General features: G+C 39.0%; 1 protein-coding gene and 1 non-coding gene across 2 annotated transcripts in view; both read left to right on the top strand.

Annotated features, from left to right (window-relative positions):
• Window positions 1-20,141, top strand: part of ATG10 (autophagy related 10) — a 275,907-nt gene that overhangs the window by 17,419 nt on the left and 238,347 nt on the right. The window lies entirely within an intron of this gene.
• On the top strand, window positions 12,688-12,850 carry LOC129400923 (U1 spliceosomal RNA). The gene has a single exon (XR_008627973.1). It is a non-coding gene; the product is annotated as a U1 spliceosomal RNA (small nuclear RNA).

A 20,141-nucleotide genomic window follows, 5' to 3' on the forward strand; every position in this document is an offset into this window, starting at 1 on the left:
CCCTCCCCTCCCCTCCCCTCTCCTCTCCTCTCCTCCCCTCCCCTCCCCTCTCCTCTCCTCCCCTCTCCTCTCCTCTCCTCTCCTCCCCTCCCCTCCCCTCTCCTCTCCTCCCCTCCCCTCCCCTCCCCTCCCCTCCCCTCCCCTCCCCTCTCCTCTCCTCTCCTTTCCTCTCCTCTCCTCTCCTCTCCTCTCCTCTCCTCTCCTCTCCTCTCCTCTCTCCTTTTCTTTTCTTTTTTCTTTTCTTTTCCTTTCTTTTCTTTTCTTTTCTTTTCTTTTCTTTTCTTTTCTTTTCTTTTCTTTTCTTTTCTCTTTTCTTTTCTTTTCTTTTTGAGGTTACATCCTGCGATACTCAGGGGTTACTCCTGCTCTACACTCAGGAATTATTCCTGGCAGTGCTTGGGGAACCATATGGGATGCCAGGGATTGAACCTGGTTAAGCTGTGTACAAGGCAAATGCCCTACCTGCTGTACTTTTGCTCTAGTCCTTCTTTTATATATATTAAAAATAAAAATTTTATTATATGACTGAATATTGCATCACAGTTTATTTTCTTTTATGTAATTTTTTTTCTGTTCTTATAATTTCACAGCAGAAGTCACTCATATTCATTAAAGACATGTAATTTACTTGGGTGGATTGAAAGTTATTTTTCCAAAGGATTTAAATGTTTTCCTTTCTGGTATTTTTTTTTTTGGTAAACACATTTCACACTTTCCTGTTGTGATTCTCTGTCTAGTTTTTTGTTCAGACCCATGTGACATCTTGGGAGATATGTTAACAGGCTTGAAAGATAAATGACTACCTAAATCACTCATTTTCTGTGCAAAGCATGATTCTATCATGCTTTATTTATTTTTCTGATATTTTCTAAGCCTTTCTTTTATTATATTTTGCCAGATTTTGTTATGGCATGCTATCTCTATAAAAATAGTTGGGATGTGCCTGGAGAGATAGTGCCAGTGATTAAGACACTTATCTTGCATGTGTCTAGCCCTAATTCAGTCCCCAGCACTACATTTGTTCCTTCAAAGATGCTGGGAGTGAATCCTGAGCACAGATCCTAAAAGAGCTCTTGAGTATCACAAGGTATGACCCTGGGCCTCTCTACTAGGGTTCATTTCTTACGGGTAAGTGCAGCTTCACTCATTAAAGTAGTGATTAGATGGTTCATAACCCCCTAGTTTCAGCCATAAGATAACTGGACCTTACTAACACCTTTTATTAATTTAGTTTCTTTGTATTTAACCCAAGAGTATTGATAGATCAAAGAGTTGCTAAATTTGGTCTATTGGTTTGGCAACCATCACCTTTCTGATTCCTCATTTTAGGTTTTATAATATTTTGGTGATTTCTTTTGTGTGTTCTAGAGTGGAAGTCGTCTGCAAATGAAGTTTTTTTTGTTGCTTTACTTATATTATTTTTACTGTTTCATGAATAAATTAGAAAACTTAAGTAATAATGAAAGCAGGTTTAATTATCTTTAGTATCACTTAGAGCTAAGTATCACTTATAGCTTGAGCTATAAGCTATAAGCTTATAGCTTATAGCCTAGTTCTCCCTCTTGTTGAACCTGGCAAGCTACCGAGAGTTTCCTGCCTGCATGGGAGAGCCTGGCAAGCTCCCCGTGGTGTATTCATATGCCCAAACCAGTAACAATGGTGGGTCTCATTACCCTGACCCTAAAAGAGCCTCTAATGTGGCACCGTGGAGAAGAACAAGTAAAGAGAGGCTTCTAAAATCTCAGGGCTAGGACGAATAGAGACGTTACTGAGACCGCTAGAGAAAATCGATGAACAACGAGATGATGATGATAATGATGATGATGATGATGATGATCACTTAAATATTAATGCTTCTCATAATGATTAAATAAAATATCTATGACTTAGTCATTGAATGACTATAGGTTCTAAATTATTTTGACTTGTAATATTAGTATTGTTATACCTTGAGGACACTCTCGTTTTAATGAAGTCTTTCTTTTTTCAGAAATAAATTTTCTTTTATCTTAAGCTACATGTAACATGATATGGCATAGATTTATATTACCTATTTAGGGACCTAACAAAATATGAGAGGAGAATGTAGTGAGGGAGATGAAAGAGAAAGAAGAGGGAGAGAGAGAGGGAGAGATTGTGTGTTTTGGGGGGCACACACTGGGGAACATCTCCCTGAGGGAATTTATATCTCTCAGAATTTCCTTCATTGAATTCCTTGAATTCAGTGTGATACCCTCAAAACCACTTTTCAGGATTTGTTTTCCTTCTTGATCTTGTCTTTACTTCAGGGATGTTTGAATAGTGAAGTTTATTTTCATATTTGCTGATACTGCCTGCCAAGTTAGGAAAATTCCTGCCCTTTGCCCTGAGAATTGTACCTCTAATCAAGGCCAGTTCTCTTTAATGTGGCAGTGAGCCCACAGATGGTATCAAAACAAAACACCATTCAGGGAAAATTTTTGTCCTTAGGGCTAGCGCACCAAATGCTAAAGCCTATGGAGACCAGGCTTGGTCATGGTAATTGTAATGGGTCACACTGCCAGGGACACAACCCGCTGGGGACCGTGTTCTGACTCCCCTCCCTGGAGTGCTTGGCCTGATTCTGGGTTGAAGAGATGGCCCATAGGTTACCAGAATGTTATAAGAAGAGTTGATTTGGGAGGAGAAATCTCTAAATTTTCAAGTGTTGGCAACTAATTTAAAAGGGATTCTCTCAAGCCAACCCCTCCCCCCCACTGCCCCAACACACTCATACATACACACACTCAGTGAGGACCAAATCCATCATGGTAGTGATGCATAATATAGTCTGAAGGCTTTGGATGGTCGGTCTATGAGTAAATGTATGGAATGACTGTGGTTTCTCGCCTAGCCCTGCCTCAGTGCCTGCTGTCGATTTGAATCAGTTAAAGGGACATTAGGCAAAGCCAGTCTGTCCTTTGAATTTTAAGATGTTAGTATTGTTCTTAATTTGTACAATTATGTGGCTCTTTTGTGGAATAAATTATAAATTACTCATAATTATTTAATTCAAACCTTCTACCAATATTCTATTCACTGTTTCAAGGGACTTTGGAGTTAATAATTGTTTAACTTTAAATGTTCTAGAAAATCTTTTATAATTACTTTTAAAATTTGGGTATATTTGGCAAAGACTTATCTGCTAATTGCAAAAGAATTACATGCATAGGGCTGGAATGATAGTGCAGGGTTTAAGGTCCTTTCCTTGCTCATGTTGACCCAGGATACATTCCTGGCACTACATTTGGTCCCCTAAGTACAGATACAGGAGTAAGTCCTGGGCACTGTGTGGTTCCCAAACCAAAATAAAGTCCTCTTTAAAAATCTTCATATAACTCCCTTAGGTGTTTTGCTTAAATATGTAAATAAAAAAGAGGATGAAAAAGTATCATGCTGAGTGAAATGAGTCAGAAAGAAAGAGACAGACATAGAAAGATTGCACTCATATGTGGAATATAAAGTAGCTGACAGGTACAAGCTTGCAATGATGCAATTTCTGGCAGATATTTCTTTGGACTTAGTTACTAAAATACTAAAATACAGAAATCCAAAACCGTGCGGCCACTAGTGCAGCCACTTGACCTCTTATCTCTTCATTCCCAGCAATGGAAAACAAATTATCAAATGCTTTCTTTTCAGCAGGTCCGACTTTAGGGGGAGAAACTCCAAACAATAATAGTGAGCTTTTTGTTGAAATATTGAATGTAATTAAAGTAAAGTGAAAGTAAAGTGAAATTTATCAGTTACACAGGTGGAGTGGGGGGCTGGGGAGGTGGAGGGAGGGGGGAGGTATACTGTGATTCTTGGTGGTGGAATATATGCACTGATGAAGGGATGGGTGTTCGAGCACTGTATGACTGAGACTTAAACCTGAAAGCTTTGTAACTTTTCACATGGTGATTCAATAAAAGAATAAATTAATTAAAAAAAAATAAAAAAATAAAAATAAAAATCTTCATATAATGTATGAATGTACAGTTGTATAAGTATGGCATGTATTTTGACTTGAGAACCTTTAACTGCAATCAAGAGTGAACTTTACATCATCAAGAGATATTTTTTTTTCCTTTTCTCTTTTCTTTTGCCTTTGGGTCCCAACCAGAAGTACTCAGGTTTTACTCCTGACTCCATGCTCAGGATCACTCCAGGGTGGCCTCAGGGGACCACTTGGAATGCTGGGACCAAATCTGGATCAGCTGGGTCAGCAGTACAGTTGTCAAAGATCAGATAAGCATTTTTAAAAGCTCACTGCAATAATTCATAAGAGCATTTTAAAGAACTTACTGCAATAAATCATAAGAACTTGTGTTGCTTAAAAAAATTAAATAAAAAAGAAAGAAAAGAAAGAAAGAACTTGTGTTGCTTAAAAGTCTGGTATGTAAAAAAGACTGCACTCATTTGTGGATTATAAAGAAACAAAATGGGAGACTTACACCCAAGAATAGTAGAGGTGAATACCAGGAGGATTGCTCCACGCTTGGAAGCTGGCCTCAGGGAAAAGGGAGCTCAGATAGAGAAGGGACCACCAAGTATGACGTGCTTGGAGGGCCTGCTCTGGAGGGGAGATGCATGCTGAAAATAGACTATAGACCTAATGATAGCAATTCAATACCTCTATTGCAAACCACAACACCCAAAAGGAGAGAGAGCAAAAGGGAATGCCCTGCCACAGAGCGGGGTGGGGTCGGGGGGATGGGGTGGGAGTGGTGGGAGGGATATTGGAATCATTGGTGGTGGAAAAATGGGCACTGGTGAAGGGATAGGTACTTCATCATTGTATGACTGAGCTGTAAGCACAAAAGTTTGTAAGTCCGTAACTGTACCCACGGTGATTCATCAAAAAAAATAAAAGTCTGGTATGTAAAATTTTGAAAACTTGTTAATGACAACAATCGTATTTATAAGCTGAAATTTTGATGCAGATCTAGATACTGGTCTTGATCATGCTTTTATTATTAAAAGCTAATTTGTCCTCAAATTTATTTTGAAGGAATCTAGATAACTTTAATTACATTAATTAAATTAATCAACTTAATACATGTACAAATTATTTAGATACTTAATTCTTACTGAACTTTTAACTTCTTTTCTCTTGTTAGCTTTATACAGCCACTTAACATTGTTTGTATAAGGATCCAGAGAGGTAATATAGAGGGGTAGAGCATTTGCCTTGCATGTAGCGGACGTGGTTAGATCCCTGGCACCGCATGTGGTCCCCTGACCACTGAGTCAGGAGTAAATCCTGGGCACAGCTGGGTGTGATCCTGTGGTATTTTAATGTGCATTTAATTTTTTCCAAGTTTCTTAATTTCATCACTTGTGAAAGAGTGTGTATGTATACATGTACATGTGTGCTGCAGTCAGTAATTCAAACTTGGTCAGTGTCCTGGTGGTCTCGAGAGTCCAGGGTTAAACTCCAGACTATATGACATCCACTGCTTGTTTTCAAAGAGTCTGCAAGAAAAATATGTATCAACAGAAAATAGCAAACTCATGTTAAAGATTTTTATAAGATTTGCAACTGAAAGGAAAATTTGTGGCAGAAAGTCACAGTGTTTAAAGCTTTGACCTTGGCCTAAGTCTTTGTATATTTGGGCCAGTGAGTTTTTTTCTCTTTCAAAGATTTATTTTCTGCATCTACAAAATGGGCATTTAACATGCAGCCTCTTTTTTTCTTTTTAAAAAGATATCTGAAAAGCCTTTTTATTCTGAACAGAAAGAATCCGGAATGACAATAAAAAACAAGATTGCACCACTGAATATTGAGATATGACTGTAGCAGCCTTATATTTGAAACTAAGAAGGAAACAGCTGTGTTCAAAAATAGCTAAAGATGTGGTCCAAAAATGAAGACTTTTTTTTTTTAAACTGCCACATTCACTTTAGAGCCCGTTCATGTTCATCTCCTTCAGCATCCCCCCCCCCCCCCCCGATTCAGCACATGTTTTAGGATAAAGTGGCAAACACGCTGTTCTACTGACATCACAGCGCTGTTACCAATAAAACTAGACTTCAGACTAGCTGCTGGACTTCAGCTTCATTTTCTTACTGGTGATCATCCTTAACTGGGAGAGTCGTTGTCATGGCAACCTCTAAATCATGCTCACATTGTTTTGCTAAAGCTGGGTCCATGACAACCTCTGGTCGGTCAAAAGCTGGCATGACACTACGCTCCAAATTAGGATCTTCATTTTGTGTTCAAGCCACAGTTTGAGAGGAAGGGCCTTTTCAAGTTGTAGTTACTTTTGGCAGAAATGTCATAGTACCAGAGATTCTTCTTTTGGTGAATGAAAACAATAGACTTACTTTAATTCTCCATTTTTTTCTGAGGGGTGTCCACTTCTGGCCATGCTCAGAGTGTGCTCTAGGCTCTGTGCTCAGAGGCCACTCCTGATGGTTCTCTGGGGACCATCTGTGTTGACAAGGATTGGACTGGGGTTGGCCACATTCAAGGCAGACATCTTATCCCCTGGCTAGTTATCTTATCTCTCTGGCCATTTTTTAAATTCTTAGTTGAAATCTTATTTTTTTTTGGAGGGGTGGGGGAGGAGGCACACCTGGCCATGCTCAGAGGTTACTGCTGGCTCCGTGCTCAGTAATTACCTCTATCAGTGCTTGGGAACCATATGGGGTGCTGGGGATTGAACTGGGATCGGCCATGTGCAAGGTAAATGCTGTGCCTGCTGTATTATTGCTCTGGCCCTGAAATATTAATATTATTGATACCTGTTTTGCCATGGTAGGGATGTTTTCACGTCATGTATCAGGCCTCTATACTAGTTAGACATATTTCATCTTAAGTAATTCTTGATATTATATCGAATATTATAATGAAACAATGAGCTAAGATATAATAACCTTTTCTCAGTCTAACAAATTTCTCTAGCTTAGTTGTATCTCATGTATAGAATTTGCTAAGTGCTCAGTTGATATAGATTTGAGGTGATAGACCTCAGCTCCCAAGGTAGTTACATATTCCCTGAAGTCATTAGTCACTTGGTATTCCATCATTGTAATGCGTTAGTATCACTATCACCAACCAGCACAGTTTTGAACTTGTAGTTCTCCTTGGGCAGTATATGACATTTCTTTAGAACTGTCTTTGTGCTTTACTGACTGAGCACATGTAGATTATTATACCAATAATGATTTTATTCATATAAAGGTAATGGTCATTATTCTCAATATAATAAGAAAATACCTTTGAAAGTACATAGAGTTGGGGCCAGAGAGATAGCACAGCAGGGAGAGTGCTTGCCTTGCATGCTGCCAAACCTGCGTTTGATTCCCAGTACTCCATATGCTTTCCTGAGCTCCACCAGGAATGATTACTGAGCACAGAGCCAAGAGTGACCCTTGAGCACCACCTGGTGTGGTCCAAAACAAACAAGCACATAGAAGTACCTGGCATGTATAGGTTGGTTTGTTTGGTATATAAGACATATAAATTGGTATATATAATCTATATACTTATAGCTATTAATGAGTTAACTAGATAGATATTAACAAAATATATGTTCATATTTTAAAAGTCTAGAAAAAGTAATTGAGAATTTTCAGGTAACCTAAGAACATAGTATTTTGACTATATATTCCTAATGGCTATATTTGAAGGGTGCATAATAGTAAAAAGAAACCTTGCAGCATACTTGTAATAGCTGAATTATTAGTGACTCTTGATTTTTTATATTTGAGATATTTTTCTGTTTTATAATAAGCACTTGCATTTCTATCAAGAGACAATCCTATACAAATAAGATGAAATTGGAGCAATGTGGGGCTGGATAGTACAATGGAGAGCTTTGTCCCCTACAGTGTTCAGATTGTATTCTATAAATAGTCTTGCACAAAAAAGAAGTTGTATCTGTTAAAGGAATGACTGAATTCAGGCCTGGGGTGAAAAATTAATCAAAATGAGCTTGGATTATTTTGTTGACCAAAATGTAAGGAAGTTATCGGAGATATCAAAGATTATCAAAGTTAGCTGGATCTTGTCACAAAAACATGAATTAACATCTGGTTGGGCTGGAGCAATAGCACAGTGAGTAGGGTGTTTGCCTTGCATGTGGCTGACCTGGGTTCGATTCCTCTGCCCCTCTCAGAGAGCCTGGCAAGCTACCAAGAGTATCTCGCCCGTGTGGCAGAGCCTGGCAAGCTACCCGTGGTGTATTCGATATGCCAAAAACAGTAACAAGTCTCACAATGGAGACGTTACTAGTGCCCGCTCAAGCAAATAGATGAGCAATGGGATGACAGTGACAGTGAACATCTGGTTGAAGATGCAGCAGTTGGGACATCACAAATAGCAGTGGATGCATTCTTTCCTTTTTTTAAAATTAAAGAACTGTGGCTTATTGTTACTGATAGTTGAGCTTTAAGCATATAATATTTTAAGACCAGTCTCACCACCTGTGTCAGCTTCCCTCCACCAGTGTTCCCATATTCCCTCCTCTCCCCAACCCCCTCCTCATCCCCACCTGTCAACTTGACAGGCACTTTACAGTTTCAGTAGTTACAGCTTAAATCTCATGTTTTCAGTTTTGTTGAGTCTATGTTTTGGATTCAAGACTATACTCCTCACTCTTACGACCAATATAACTGAAGCCCTGGTTCTTGTTCACCCACTACTTCTCATTCTCTTTTCCCCTCGATTTCTTTCCTTCTCTATCCTCCCGTCTCTGAACACTGGGGTCAAGGATGATCTAGGCATCCCCGTTTACTACAATACATTTTCTCATTCAGTATTCTCTGTGCCATTCTCACTGATGTGAGATAGTAAACAATATTTGCATTTAAAAAATGTATTGAATACAGACTCATGAGTTCACAATATGATATAGAGAAAAAAGAATATGAAAGTGCAACAGAACAGTTTCCAATTCAAATTCGTTGAACTTCATTGGCTGTATCTAGAATATCATCTCCCTGATCTAGAGGATTCTAAGTGCTTGGAATTTATCTTCTTGACTATTAAAAAAGGTTGTTTTTTTTTTCCGGGGGGTGTCTTAAAAAAGTTTTTTGAGTAGGTAGCAATTAGTTTGTGAACCGACACCACATAGACTATACTTTAAGGTTGCATTACTGTAGATTAAAAGAAATTCAAGAGATATATACTTTATGTGATTGTGGATTATTTGATTGCTGGCCCAAACAAATCAATGAAGTCCTTTCTGGAGAAAACGATGGGTATTTGATTATGGACTAAAGTATAAAATGGCACCAATTTTCTAAGTAAAGAAATATAATTTTTAACAGATATTTTGCATAAAACAAAATTTTACAAAATAGATGAGTATTAAATATGATTAATATATTCATAGGTCTGTTTGGGTACAGTGCACTCTACTTTTATGTAATCCATTTTCTGAATTTATCATTTGTGTCTTATTTTTTTTAATAAAAAATGTTTTATTGAATCAACGTGAAAAAAATATTACAAAGCTTTCAGGTTTAAGTCACAGTCAAATACTGATTAAACCCCCATCCCTTCACCAGTGCCCATGTTCCACCACCAAGAACCCCAATACACCCCCCATCCCACCCCACCCCTCACCTAAGTAGCTAATGATATTCCCTTTATTCTCTATATACTTTGAGTACATTCAATATTTCCATACAGAACTCACTATTATTGTTTGGAAATTTTCCCCAACAATCAGGCCTGCTGAATAGGCATCATCTAATAATTTCTCTTCATTGCTGAGAGTTAAGACTTTGAGTTCGCTCGGCCGCTATCGAGGCCTCGCGGTTTTGGGTTTCTAATATTTTAGCTCAGTTCACAGTCAAAATGGATGGCTGCAAGAAGCCGCTCTGGTGCCAAAATGGGTTAGGAGACCTCAGGATCACAGTCTTTAGGAGCAGAGGGTCTGTTTCTCGTGCCGCGGCTCCGGATCATCCTGTGTCTTATTTTAAAACAATCAAATGGCCTTCTCTGTCCCCCATTCCCAATTAATTTTTATATTTTTATTTAAATATATTTGATTGTATTTTAAAATTTACATAATAACACACTAGGAATTATTTGATTACTTCCTTTATAGATTGGGAACTACTTCGTGAAAATGCTTGTTTCAGGGCAGAGTGGTAGTACAGCGGGTAGGGCATTTTCTTTGCATGCTGCTCTGCCAACCCAGGTTTGATCCTCAGCCTCCCATTTGGTCCCCCAAGGACCACAATGAATGATTCCCCGAGCACAAAGCCAAGAGTAAATTCTGAGCACAGCCGGGTGTGGTCTAAATAAAATAAAATAAAAAAAAACCTTAAAAAATAAAACAAAAGCACTTATTTCCTAATTAATATAGAGTAGAAATTTTAGATCTTATATATTTTTTAGAAATTTAAACTGATTTTTAAAAATCTTTTCAGTAGTCTTTCTAGTTGTTAACTCTCTTCAAAAGCATTTCACAATTATGCTAATTACATCCAATTTGTGTTTTTAAAATAGAGTCTAAAAAATTTCCATATTTTACTTTACTCTTTCTTTCAACACTGGGTAGAAAGCCCACCATCATACCGTGCCCTTCCGTCAGCTCTGCTGTCCACAGAATACTGGACTTCATTTATTTTCACAGTTACCTTTTAAATTTTTTATTATTTATTTAGTTTCAGTGGATCCAGGTAGTTTCATTGAAAAAAATTTATTTAGAAAGACATGAGGGGAGAGAACGAGGAATACATTTCAAGGAACAACACGGTTTTTCTAGAGTGGAAAAAGCTGAAAGAGGGATTTGTGTTCAAGAGAGGGCACTCTTGAAAGAGCAAGCCAGAAAGAGCAAGCCAGTTACCTTTTTATAATGTCTAATTAAAAAAAATTTAAGTATACAAAATAAAATAGTATGATGAATTCCTATTTACTTGTTGTATAGTTCCCATGATTATTATTATTAATCATAATTTATTATATTAATAATTGACTTAATAAAATGTCAACATAAGAATTATAATTTCTACCATTTTTGTCTAAAAAATGTTTACTGATTATATTCACTCCCTTACACTGCATAAGATCTGAGCACAGTTGGGTGTGACCCTCCCCCAAAAAATTCAAAGTCAAAAAATAAAAAAAATTGCTCCCCACGTATTCAAGTAATTCTGAGAAAAAATAAGATGGGAGGAATTGCATTCCATGATCTTAACCTGTACTATACAGTAGTAGTAATCAAAAGATTGTAGTACTGAAGTAAACTCAGACTCTTAAACCAATGACATTGAAATGAGATCCCAAAAGTAAAGCTACATATGTATGACAGTTAATTTATAATAAGGGAGCCCCCTAGATAGTATTAGGAGGTGTAGGGGGCTTGCCTTGCATATGGCTGACCTGGGTCCAATCCTTGGCACCCTCTACTTTCCCCAGACTGCCACCAGGAGTGATCCTTGAATGCAGAGCCAGAAGTAAGTACAGTTGCTGTGACTCCCCAGACAGACAAAAACAAAAACAATAAAAAAGGAAAAATAATAAACATTAACACTCTTGTAGACATGCTACTTCAATATTTTTTTTTAAAGCAAGGATCATTGGTGAGTAATAAAGCCACACACAAAACCCAGCTTATATGTTTATGATTCAGTTTCTATAGTTCATAACGTTAGAAACCATATATTACATATATTATAAAATACTGGTGATCTTATAAAATAGTCTTCTTGCAGAGATGTGACATCTTCTTTCAGCAGAACAGGTACCATAAGACTAGAAAATCCTAATATCAGGCAGTCCCAATGAAGAGACAGGCTACCTAATATCTCAGCAGAGCACCTTGAAATTATCAGTATCAGAAAACTACGAGAGTTTGATAAAATGTCACAGTCAGGAAGAGCCTTAAGCAGACATGATGAATAAACACAATGTTCTGTTCTGGATGAGATCCTGGAATAGAAAAAGGACATGAAGCAAACAAAACAAAACAGAAAACGCCAAGAAAATCTGAATTGAAAATAAACTCTAGTAGAAACTTGTCAGTATTGGTTGTAAAAAATGTGACCCACTCATAGACGATTTTAACAATGGCAGAATTGGAGTGTGGGGTGAATGGGGATCCACTGCACCATTTTTACTTATTTAGGTAAATTAAATGTTCTAAAATAAGTTGTTTATTTTTATTGTTAGTTTTATTTCATACACTATGGTTTAGAATCCTGCTTCATGGTAGGGTTTCATATATGACACATTCCAGCACCAAACCTTGTGCCAGAGTGTCCACTTCCCTCCACCATTTTCTAGTGTCTCAGTCCTGTTTAGTGCCCCTCCATCCCCTTCTTTTGGCAAGCTTCCTGCAGAAGACCAGTTCTCAGTTTCTTTATTGTCTTTGGACATTTGTTACTCCTATGTTTCTTTATATCCCACATGTGAGAGAGCTTCTGTGTAAAGCACTCTTTCTGACCTCCCTCCTCCCTCCCACCCTCCTTTGCTTCCTGCCTCTCTTCCTCTTTCCCTCCCTCCCTCCCTCCCTCCCTCCCTCCCTCCCTCCCTCCCTCCCTCCCTTTCTCCCTCCTTCCTCTCTTCCTTCTGTGTCAGGGATCCAACTCAGGACATCAAACATACAAAGAATATGCTCTTTCACCAAACTTTATCCTGTCCTCATAAAATTTATATTTTAAATACACTTACTTATTCTGCCTACTCATTTACTTTTGTGATATTTAGACATTTCAAAGGTGTTTTGAAAACTTACCTGGCAGGGGAGATACCATGGTCTTTAAGGGGTTTTCCCAGGGTGAGACTTACCTGTTTCACTCCAGATGTGCTGACTCCCGAAATTTTCCCAAATCTGGGAAACTCAACTGCAGAATTTGTAGTAGTGGGTGACTGCATTTGCACTGTCCCCTGGGAAAAAACCAAAAAAAGCAAAAGGTGTTTTGTAATAGAAAATAAGTCTAGAGTTTTAGTTTACTAGAGTTTTATTCATTCAGCAACTACTCTGCAAGCATGTGTATCCAGCAGATATTTATCCATGCTTTCAGAAGAAGCAGGAAGGGTAGGTTTTTTTGTGTTGCTGTTTTTATTTTTGGCTGACACCAGGTGGTGTTCAGGGCATACTCCTGATTCTGTGCTCAGCGATCAGTCTGGGTGGGGCACAGGTGACCATATGGGGTGCCAAGGATTGCGAACCTGGATTGGCTACATGAAAGGCAAATGCCCTATCCGCCCCCTTATCTCTCCGACCTACAAGGATTGTGTTTTTGAGGAACTGTGGGATTCTTTCTCATTATCTGATGCAGATAAGAGTTCATCCAGTGCATTTTCACTCATTGGTGGAAACTTGTCTTGTGTGATTGCTTGAATTTCAATCCGTAGTGGTCTTTGACTTGCTTCCGAGCTAGGAGATGTGTCTGCCCACCTCTAAGGCAGATATCCTTGGGACCTAGGACCTGAACCTCTGCTTCCTTTACAGACTCAATAAGGCTTCATTTTCCAGTACATGTAATTTTCTATTTGATTTTTTCAATTGTTTATCAGCAGAAAGATGAAATGCCTGCTTTAAAAATTCAGTTTATTTGTACACAAGTGCCTAGAATCTTTACAATGGACAATTTTCACGATCACATAATCACAAAATCCTATTGATCGTCGAATTTCTCAAGCGGTCTCAGTAACCTCTCCATTTGTCCTATCCCTGAGATTTTAGAATCCTCTCTCTACTCGGCCTTCCCAACAATGCCGCATTGGAGGCTCTTTCAGGGTCAGGAGAATGAGATCCACTGGCTTTGGCATATAACTACACCATGGGAAGCTTCCGAGGCTGTCCTATGTGGGCAGGAAACTCTCAGTAGCTTGCCAGTTTCTCCCAGAGGGTGAAGTATGTTATAAGATATCTCTTCTGGGAGCTTGCTTTTTTTTTTTTAATTTTTATTATATCACCATGTGGAAAGTTACAAAGTTTTCAGGTTTACGTCTCAGTTATACAATATTCAAACACCATCCCTTCACCAGTGCCCATATTCTACTACCAAAATCCCCAGTATACCCCCTGCCCCCACCCCCAACTGTATAACTGATGAATTTCACTTCATTTTCTCTTTACCTTGATTACGTTCTATGTTGCAAAACAAAACTCACTATTGTTGTTGGAGTTTCCCCCCAAGAAAGATAGCCCTACTAAGGAAGCATTTGATAATTGGTTTTCCATTAAAAGATTGTATGTTTTCAGTTTTTAGAAAAGGTCCTGTCCCGCAACCCAGAGCTGTGTTAGTTGCTGCTCAGTGTCGCTAGGGCTCCATCTGGAGAAGGTGTACCGGCTGTACCTCCTCCGTCTGGATCCCTGATGTTGTTGGCCCGGATTCCGGTCCGGAGCATTTCTCCGGCCGCGTTGCTCACCAGACTGCCTGGCCTCTTCTCTCTGGGAGCTTGCTTTTAAGTCTCTGGATGTTGGCCATTGATGGGATTACACACACCTGGGTTCCTCTGCTGGTACTTTCATGCGTGAGGCCTGTCCGAACGTGTGGAGGCTTTGAGCATGGCTGTGGCTATGTTCTGGTGGTCTTCGGCCGCCTGAAGCTCTGCTTGGGGCGGGAAGGGAAGCTGGAGCCCATCCCCTCCAAGGGGCCCCGGGGAAGACAGCCAGGCGTGCAGGCAAGAGACTCTCTGCCTGGACAATTTTATGATTAAATAAATGAATAGATATTTTCTTACATGAAAAGTTGCATTCATGAGAATTAACACATGAATACGTTTGTTGGTTTAAAATACTTTTGCTTAACCTTTCAGCTGATTTTGTAAAATAAACTAAATAACTTTTATTTATTTATAATATATAAATAAAATTTTATTTGTCTTATTAGTATTCTCTCTTAAGGGAAGTTATGAACATGTTACTATTAGTTTTAGTGTACTACTGTACTTGTTTTAATCATCTGCTGTGAGTTAATAAAATATAATTTCTGATCCCAAATGTCACTAGATAAAGATGAAATATATTGAATCCACGCAGTCTCCTGATGAGACTAAAGTAGATTTGTTTTTTTAGTTATCTTTGGAGATTAAGAGAAAAATGCACTAAAAGCAGCATGCTGTGTTTTTGCAATAAACATTGAATCATTGTCAGTTATGCTAGATTTTTCATTCATAATTTATTGTGTGTTATGATTTGTTACTTAAGCATATGCAAATCTCAAGCAATCATTTCAAGAAGAGGTTGTATCACTTTGAATTAGATGTCAGGACACCATTTTAAAAGATTATCAAGAGCATTTGAGAAAAGAAAGCTGTAATACTTTATAAATTAAAATTTAGCTTAATGATAGTAATTGTGCATATTTAACAATTAAATCACCCTCTTGGCTAATGGTAATGTTTGAGTTTACTGGGCAGGCTGGCAGGCTGTATTCTGAAAAGCTTTTTAGGGAGTTTCCTTTACATTGATGAATTTGTCAAACCTGGACGATGACCCTGAGGTTCAGGGGAATGGGATGGATTTGTCTCTCAAAAAGGAGCTCCGTATTAAGCAATGCCAAGGGATATGTGAGTATACACACTAGAATACTCACACTAGAGTATGTATGAGTATATACACACTAGAATTCAGTTTATTAATATATAATAAATAGAATTATCAAATGAACTGAAATGCTCCCATCAGCATGATGACTTATCAGTTTTGTAGATGACAAATCACAAAGTTGTGAGTGCAGAATAAGTACAAATTATTATGTGTGAGTGTATAACGGCAAAATCTAAGAACAGCATCATAGAGCTTGCTCTGTAGTAAGGGTAGTCTTGTCATTGACCCCAAGTTGTATTAAATGTGTAGGGTAAACAGGTTTGAGTAATGTGATAGACACTGCAAGTGTTTACTTCAAAGATAGGATTTTTTTCTTTTCAAAGTTTCAGTGACCAATCGATGTCCCTTTTGGTGGGCTTGCGATTGGGATATAGTCAAATCTTGCAAACTGGGAAATCAATCCTTTGCCTATCTTCTCTGATCCATTATGAGTTAATTTGGGGTGGCCACACCCAGTGGTGCTCAGGAATCACTCCTGGTGGACTTGGGGTATCAAATGAGGTGCTGAGGTTTAACCCCTGGTCTGCAGCATGTAAGGCAAGTATCTTCCTCACTGTACTATCTCTCTAGCCCTGTCATTAATTCATCTTATGCTTGAATTAGAAACTTTGTTCATAAAATTATATGCTTACATGCATATATTCTTATTCTCAAGGCTTTGAAAATGGCCTTCAACAAGACAGCATTATTGTCATAATGGATATATACAAAAATAGAGAAAAAAGTCACTGAAAAAGTCCAAGGGCTGGAGAGAGGACTCAAAGGGTTGGATCGTGTTTTGCACGCAGATGGCCGCAGGCTCTGTCTCTAGTATTGCTTGGTCCCCTGAATTCCACCAAGAGTGACCTTGAACACCCAGCCAGCAGTAGTTCCCTTAGGATTGCTGGATGTGCCTCCCCTGAGAGTTTTGGGGCCACACTTTGCCATACTCAGGGATTAGTCTTGACTCTATACTCAGGAATTACTCCTGACCAATCTCAGGGCTCCACATGGAATTCAGGGGAAGTGAACCTGGGTTTGCCATGTGTAAGGTAAGTGCCCCTACCACTTAATTTTTAGAAGTCTTAGCATATGAATATTATAGTGTTTTTTTTTTAAAATAGTGGTTGTTTGATGATTTTTCCTTTCATTATACAGGCTTTTATTTTTAGGTACTTTCATTACATAGCTAGTGTTTCCATATTTCCTAATTAGAATATTAAGGATGTTCATTTGGATTTATAAAATTGGAATGGAATTAATGTATTTACAACACTGCCTTCCCTTTTATGAAGGAATTTTAGGGGTGTTCACTTGAAATACACTTTTTATGTGTGTTTTATGCAATCAGGATTGATCCCCAAGCCAGCCAGGAGTGTGCCCTGAGCACCATAGGGTACGGCCCAACTCCTTAGCCGCTAGCTTCCCAATCTCTCAAATTTGTTCATCTCTGTAGATTCTTTTTTTTTTTTTTTTTTTTTTTTGCTTTTTGGGTCACACCCAGCGATGCTCAGGGGTCACTCCTGGCTCTGCACTCAGGAATTACCCCTGGCCGTGCTCAGGGGACCATATGGGATGCTGGGAATCGAACCCGGGTCCACCGTGTGCAAGGCAAATGCCCTACCAGCTGTGCTATCACTCCAGCCCCCATCTCTGTAGATTCTACCCTCATTTTTTCATTGCTACTATCTTTGTTTAGTCCTTTATTTCTCTTCCTGTCTCTAATTTTGCCCTCTGTCCGTCTACCCTTTACCCTGGCAAAATGATCTCGTAAACCTAATTCTAAAATCCTTTACTGATTCTCTATTGTTACAAGGCATAGTTCAAACTCCTTAATTCATCATGCACAGATATTGCCTAAGAAAGATGTGCTCTTTGATTTTGACTTCTTTCTCTCAGTGTGACACTGATGTCTAGTCTTGTGATTGGTGGTTGGACTGAGCTTATGGACAGACACCCTGAGCACCAAGATGGAGGAATCTCCTCTAGAAGGACTATGTGTGGATTGGGCACAGTGAAAGGTCTGTATTATAGTCCCGTTCATCGATTTGCTCGAGTGGGCACCAGTAACGTCTCCACTGTGAGACTTGTTGTTATGTTTTTGTATATAAAATATGATATAAAATATGCCACGTGTACCTTGCGAGACTGCCGAGTGGGTGGGCTGGCTACTCTCGGTAGCTTGCCAGCCTCTCCGAGACGGATGGAGGAATTGAGCCAGGGTGGGACCCTGCAAGGCAAACGCCCTAACTGCTGTGCTATCGTTCCAGTCCAATGTGGAAGGTCAGGCATCTGTAGTCTTCCCTAAACTTTTCTCTCTTTTTTTTTTTTTTTTTTGCTTTTTGGGTCACACCCAGCAATGCACAGGGGTTACTCCTGGCTCTGCACTCAGGAATTACTCCTGGCGGTGCTTCGGGGACCATATGGGATGCTGGGAATCGAACCGAACCCAGGTCGGCCTCGTGCAAGGCAAACACTCTACCCGTTGTGCTATCGCTCCAGCCCCACTTTTTTTTTCTTTTATGTGCTCTGGATGTACTCAATACAGTTGGCTGCCCAGAAGTATGAGGGGATGGTTTCCCCTCGGCTTGAGGCTGGCAAGCAGCCATGCTGTTTGTGGAGTTCAAGCTCCTCAGTGGGACTTGCTCCCTGCCACCTTACCACTTCTGTTGTTGGGGGGCTACTTTTCCCTGCTGGGAGCGCTGCCTCAGCCGGGCTGGATGTGATTACTACTTTACAGGCCTGCAGGATGGCCTCTTTTCTTTTTGGTCAGATTTTATTACAGCTATGCATTTTATATTCAAAGGTTGGCCAAAAGGATCGGGAAAAATGATCTATTGTGGCACTTGTGTGCCATGACATTATAAATCAACATAATCTGCCCTGACTTGTATGTTTTCTTTCTGTGGCCACAAAACCATGCTTTTCTTATCATTCTTTTCTTGTCTATAAATCTGCATGTTCTTCAAGTTTGATTAATTTGAGCACCTATTCATATGTTTATTTGTGGGTTTTTTTGGGTGTGCGTATCTTTTTTTGTGATTTGTATGATTAAATCTTTTGCCCATAATTCTCCCACATATTTTCAAGATTAAATTTAAGCATAATCATCTTCAGATATACAGCCCTGACCCCCATATTTGGCTCTGGTGGTCCTCCTCTATTCCGTAGGAGTGACATATTATTCTTTTTGTTGTTGTTGGTTGGGCTGGAGCGATAGCACAGCGGTAGGGCATTGTCTTGCACGTGGCCAACCTGGGTTCGATTCCCCCGCTCCTCTCGGAGGGACCTGCAAGCTACTGAGAGTATTTCACCCACATGGCAGAGCCTGGCAAGCAACCTGTGGAGTATTCAATATGCCAAAAACAGTAACAATAAGTCTCAAAAAAAAAATGGAGACATTACTGGTACCCGCTCGAGCAAATCAATGAGCAATGGAATGACAGTGACAGTGACAGCTTTTGTTTGGGGGCCATTCAAGGTGAGTCACAGGGGTTACTCCTATACTTACACTCAGGAATTACTCCTGGTGGTGCTTGGAGGGCCATATGGGATGCCAGTAATTAAACCTGAGTTGGCTGCATGCTAGGCAAGTGCCCTACTCACCGTACTATTGCTCTGGCCCATGACATGAAGTTCTAAGGGGTGATGGAATATACATTTACCTGATTCCCCACAGTAGTTGTAAGCTCATTGACTAGAGGGATTTGGTTTCTATATCCTTAGTGCTTAGCATAGTGTACGCTCTATAAAGGTATTTGTTAAATTGAATTGAGATCATATAAACTGCAATTTCTGCCAGTGTTTTTACTTGTGTAAATGCATTTTACTATATTCCATTTTATTGTATAATACATCATTTGAAATAAGTGGGCCATTGACTAGTATTTAAAACTCTATTTGTTTTAGGAGAATTTTCATTAAGTAGTAAAATTCCTTTTTAGTGGGGTGAGCCACTAGGTCTAATATTATTATGTAATGTCACTGTTGACCTCTAACTTATAGCTGCTATATTCCATTTGACAGAAATGCTCCTTTATTTTTGTCCTCATATTTTATCACTCATTTGTTTATTTTAATTTTATTGATTTACCTTTGAATACTATAGAATTTGGTGAGTGCAACAGCATCTGTATACATGTATAAGTCTTATTACATCCACTACCAAAATTTTGGTGCTATCTCACTATCAAAATAGCCCCTCTACCCATTCATCCTGACCTCAACCCTCCCTTTAAGTAATCACCATAGTTGTCACAATGTTTTAAAGTTAGTTTTATTGCTTTTTTTTTTTTTTTAAATTTTTTTGGGCTATACCCAGCCATGCTCAGGAGTTACTCTTAGCTCTGCACTCAGGGATAACTCCGGGTATGCTCAGGGGGACCATCTCGGGGTCCAGGGATCGAATCAAGATCAATCTCATGCAAGGCAAGTGCCTTACTTGCTGTGCGGTCTCTTTGGCCTCAGTTTTATTTATTTTTTAAAATTTGTTTCATTGTCCACCTATGTTGATATATTCATTTTCTGACTTTTTTTCATTTAGCACAATCACCTCAAATTCTATCTGTCTTTCAATAATGTAAAGGCCAAATACAACAAACCCACAGCTAACAACATCAGGAAAGATGGAAAGCCTTTCTC

This window comes from Sorex araneus, chromosome 1 (genome assembly GCF_027595985.1).
Source record: "Sorex araneus isolate mSorAra2 chromosome 1, mSorAra2.pri, whole genome shotgun sequence".
NCBI lineage: Eukaryota > Metazoa > Chordata > Mammalia > Eulipotyphla > Soricidae > Sorex > Sorex araneus.